The 5,529-nt window shown below is 34.0% G+C and overlaps 1 non-coding gene across 1 annotated transcript; it reads right to left on the bottom strand.

Moving 5' to 3' along the window:
• Positions 1–5,159: 5,159 nt before the first annotated feature.
• Positions 5,160–5,220, bottom strand: LOC126026925 (U7 small nuclear RNA). The gene has a single exon (XR_007502110.1). It is a non-coding gene; the product is annotated as a U7 small nuclear RNA (small nuclear RNA).
• Between the last annotated feature and the right edge of the window lie 309 nt (positions 5,221–5,529).

The raw sequence follows: 5,529 nt of genomic DNA, 5'->3' as shown, positions 1-5,529 counted from the left end.
CATTTCATTGTTTTTGCAGTACTTAGAGAACAATGATTAGAAAGAAAAAAAATAACTAAATTGAGATCCAACTTTCTGTGAACTTGTCTCCTTGCAGGCATCTTTCTAACACTGTTAATGTTACTTTTCATTTCTGTTTTTCAACTGTCAGCTTTTTCTTTATATATGCATTGATTGTAATCCATTTTCCTTCAGCAGATATCCATACACTTAGAAAACTCTAAATTAAACGTCTCTTCTAGCTTTATCCGTTGCTTTTCTTGCTCTGAGAATTTTGCAATCATTGTTTAGATTTTCCTGAGAATACTCCAGTTGAAGGTCATTTTTAGCACCTTTATCTGACAGATGAGAACACATAGCTTAATGAGAAAATTATTTTAGCTGAGATGGCAGAATAAGGTTAACTCAGAGTTCAGAATCATGTTTAAGGTCATGTTAGCACATTTTGTTTCATGATTTTTACCTTCGCATTTTTCCCAAACTTTGACAGAGGAGCAAAATTCATTCATTCATTGAGGAGAGCAAAGCCTTTATTCTTCTGGGTGCTCCCTAAGCCCCAATTTTCCATGTTATTGTTTCCATGTTACTGTGTCTCATAGTCAAATTAACCTTTGCAAGATACATAAAATTGTAATAGTCAACTTACTTACAAAGTGTGTGTGTGTGTGTGTGTGTGTGTGTGTGTGTGTGTGTGTGTGTGTGTGTGTACAAGCGCATGCCGGTGAATTCATCTGTCAGTGGAGTGGAGTAATTTATTAAAATATTCATTCCACAATATTTTTGAAAGACTCACTATGTGACAAGGTCAATACTAGCTTCTTAGGGTGCTAAAGAAAGTAAAACACAGTTCCAACCATTAAGATGCTAAAATGTGATGGTGAAAAGGAAGTCTATGACAATCACCTGATGAGTATTTGCATATATTCAGGAATCCAACCACACAACAACCACAGTCTTGGTAACATTAAAATATCCAGATAATTGTGGGGGGGGGCTCAAAAAAAAGTAGCTAGAAAATCAGTGAGATCTTTGAAAAGGGGGCACTTCAGTGCAGCTGTATAATGGGGCATTTTGGGGGGGAAATGTTAGGAGAGAAGTAACTCAATCCCCACCCCCCCCCCCCCGCGCATCTTTTCTCTTACTACTTCTCTGGAGAAGAGAAGCAATTGAATTAAGTCTCAGCAAGAGAACTGTGAAGATTACCAAATGAGGGAGGAAAGTGTGGGGTGGGGAGGAAGAGTGAAGGAGGGAGAGAAAGGACCAAAAGGGATATTGGTAGAGAGCTATTGGCATCTTAATGGTAGGCACACAATGCTGTTAAAACAAAGCAGAAATATTAGCTCTATTGTAAAACTTGTTATATACTAATAAAGCAGTTAGGGAAATACCTACACTAACAACTATCATGACGATCTTAATGAGTGAGAAAAGTGGAATGTCTGTCTCAAATATAGGCAAGGGTTGGAAAGGAGTGGGGGCATTGGTGGTGGGAATGTTGCACTGGTGAAGGGAGGTGTTCTGTTTATGAGTGAAACCCAACTACAATCATGCTTGTAATCATGGTGCTTCAATAAAAATTTTATATATTATAAATTATAACATTTATATATTTATATATTCGTTTATTATACAATATATAATTATATATATTATACGGAATATATAAATTCTTATATATAGCATATAATATATATTACAATACATAATTCTTATTTGTGTATATATATATAAGAATTTTCCAAAAAGCCAAGAAACAAAGGGGGCCAGAGCAATAGCACAGCTTTTGCCTTGCATGCGGCTGACCCAGGACAGACAGCCATTAGATGCCTTGGCGTCCCATATGATCCCCGAAGCAGGAGCCATTTCTGAGCGCATAGCCAGGAGTAACCTCTGAGCGTCACCAGGTGTGGCCCAAAAAGCAATAAAAAGAAAAAGAAAAGAAAAATATAGGCATTCACTTTCATCTGTAGAAACAAGATAATTGAGAAGACAGCTCTCCCCACTTTATTTTACTTTCACCTTGCACATAGAACAAGAAAATTCCAATTCCATATCATAATCTATACTGTAGATGCAAATGAGAATAAATAAGTGCTAGGAACAGAGAAAAATTCAACTATTTGTAGGATGTCCACAATGTCCACAAGAATAATTGATAAATGTTTATTGTTTCAGATTTTAATGATAATTGATATCTCAACTAGTTGTTTAAGTAGCTCTTTTCCAGTAGATTTTGTGTTACCTTCTTAGTACAATGAATCGAAAGAGAAAAAGCAGTTTGCTTAGGTGGGTTTAGTTTTTAGGATGGGATGTGTGAATAGAGGGATATTTTCAGTGGTAGTGAAATCACTGTCCTTATCATAATTGCTTGTCTTGCTAAAATGATATAGATTACCCATTGACTTTATCACCTCTTCCTTACTTAGTATCACTGCTTTGAAAGTCATGAATCCCACTTTATTTTCTTGATACACTCTTCTCCTCTGATTACCAGAAACCAAATAAAAAAATCAGAAAATGGGACTTCATCAAAGTCCAGAATTTTAGGCATTAAAGAATACTTATTGACAGAATAAAAAGACTTAAGAGTAGAGAAATACTAGAAATTATATATGTTAAAATATCTAGAATATAAAAATATATCTAGAATACACAAGAACTATACTCCAGAACAACAACAACAACAACAAAAAAAAACACAATCAGCAAATTAACAAATGTGGACATTCTTCCAAGAAAGGACTTTTTCAAAACATTTTAATACATTTATTGAGTTATACATTTTTTTAATTTGATGAACACATGAAAAGATATCCAAGGTCACTAATCACTAGAAAAATGAGCATTGAAAGTACAAGGAGAGACTGTTTCATATCAAAAGGCTAAAAAAAACCCCTGAAAATAAACAACTGTTGGCAAAGATACAATGAGACAGGAATTCTTGTAAATTGATGATAAAAATGGAAAATGGAACATTTGAATGGAGGCTCTGAAATAGTAAATGTGTAATTATAACATGACTGAGTAATTCTACCTGTGGAGCCTGATCCATAATAACTGAGAACAAAACTTTGAAAATATTCACATTATTCTGAAGTGAAAAAAGGAGATGTCTATTTACAAAGGAATAGACAAACATATATATAGTAAAATAAAATATTATTTAGTCTTAAAAAGAAAGAAAAAGGCTGGAGGGACAAGAGTTAAAGCTCTTGTCTTACATGTTACTGATTTTGGTTCAAACCTGTGACCTCTCAAGCACTGCTAGTAGTGATCCTTGAATAAAGACCAAAAAGTAAGTCCTGAACAAACACCTGGCAGTCGCTGGATCTATTCTTGTATTTGGCTTAAGTATAACTTCCCATAGTGCTTGGTAGACTCTACAATTACAGGGAAAGAACCCAGGTCTGCAACATACAAGTCATTGCTCAAGTCCCTGAGCTATCTCTCTCGCACCAACATGTTGGTGTTTAAAGTGTATGGAGTTTCCATTTGAGAAGAAAAAAAATCATTCTGATGATTTATCATGGTAATGATGGATTTACAATAAGCTATGTGCTTAGCACTACTGTTTAATCACACTCATCATTATCAATCAAAATCGTAACTTATAAAAGTTTTAGACGAGATATATTTTAGTACAACAAAAATGTAATATTATGTTGATATATTGTGCACATAGTTCCTTTATTATTTTCTGGCTACTCACATAAAAGTAAGCACTGATTTTTTATAAGTTGTGTATAGTATGGGAGATTTTTTAGCTCTCCTGACTTGTGAAGGACTATTTCACAGGGTACAGAATTTTTGAGTGAGTCCTCTTATTTTTCCTCTGATGTCAAGGCTCTCCTGATGACAAAACTAAAAGTTCAGATGTAATTTCTATCTTTGTTTTTCTATAGTCAAGACTTCAATTTCTCTGTCATATTTCAGGACTTTTTCTTTAAAGAAAATATTCTTCACAATGTTTTTAATTTTTTTTCTGCTCCTTTCTTTTCTTGGTAGTTCTATTATATGTATCCTGCATGTTTTATCATTTTATATATATGATATTATAATATAAAATATAATATAACATCATTATATATAATATGTAGTTACATATACTATATAGCATTATTATATTATTTTTAATTAGTATTACACAATGTATAGTTTTGTCCCATAGGCCATGGATCCTCTTTTTGATTTTTTTTTTCAGTTTCTTAATTTGCTTTATGGGACACAGCCAGAAATACTCAGGGGTTACTATTGGCTCTGTACTCAATAATACCCCTGTTTGTGTTCAGGGTACTATATGGGACTCTGGGTTATGAACCTGGGTTGGTTGTATGCAAGGCAAGTGCCCTATTTATTGTACTATCTTTCCAGCCCTCTTTGCAGTTTTTAGGTTCCCTCACCCACCTTCACTACTATGTTTAGTTTATAAATAAGTGAATCAAAAGAATTTCTCTTTTATGTCACCGTGAATTTTTTCTTACTTTCTAGCAATTTTTCTAGTCCTTTATTAAGATTTCCATTTTTCTGTTTATATTATTCAGCTTTCAAGCCCATTGTCTTTTTAACCCTCAGAGTCCTTAGCATGTTAATCATAGTTGTTTTCCATTTCAGTCTCATAATTTCAACATTCCTGTCAGGTCTGATGTGGAAGCTTGGTCTTCAAATTGACATTTGAGATCCTCTTGGAATTCCCTGTCATTTTTTCTGAGTGTCAAAGTGTATCCAGTCAAAAAAACTGATGTTTTTTGGATGGCCATTAACAATGTAGAGGTGAAAAGTTTTATTGTTTTATGAAAGATTTCCGTGTTTCCAATGAGCCACCAGCCAGTGAACTTTGCAAGCAAGGACTTCTCAGCTGGGTCCAGGACAGACATTTTTCTCCCCTTAACACTGAAGCATAGTCTGCTCTTGTTAAATGGGTTTCCCCTAGGGTAGCCTTATGAATAACTCACTATTCACTTTAAAGGTGTGGCAGATTTTAAAGCCATTGTTTTAAAATACCTCACTAAAACAAATTCAACTAAAGCAACAAAAACAACAGAAAGTCATACTGAATGTTCTGGTGCATTTCAAAATCTTTTTATTTTCTCAGTCTGGCAGAAAACCAAGGAGATTTTTATTTTTATTTTTTAACTTTATTTTTTTTTTGGGGGGGGGGGAAGGGCTTCCGGTGGAAACCAGAAAGCCTGCTGGACAAATTCTAAAAGAGCTGTAACACTTTAACTTTATTTGATACCAATATTCACAGTGAGAATTTTATTGAGCTTTTAAAGGCAGATTATAAAATTGCGGAGCACTTCTACAACCGAGTTTCTCGGGATTTAAATTCTTTAATTCTATTTTAATTAAAATTTTTATTTAATCATCATGAGATACACCGTAATAAAGATGTTCATGATTGACTTTTAGTCATACAATGTTCAAGTACCCATCTCTTCACCAGTGTCCACTTCATACCACCAATGTTGCCAGCTTCTCTCTTGCCCTCCAGTATGCCTCTATGTCATACACTTTTTTTTTTAATTTTTT

This window comes from Suncus etruscus, chromosome 13, assembly GCF_024139225.1.
Source record: "Suncus etruscus isolate mSunEtr1 chromosome 13, mSunEtr1.pri.cur, whole genome shotgun sequence".
Lineage (NCBI taxonomy): Eukaryota > Metazoa > Chordata > Mammalia > Eulipotyphla > Soricidae > Suncus > Suncus etruscus.
This window is presented reverse-complemented; position numbering and strand designations above follow the sequence as displayed.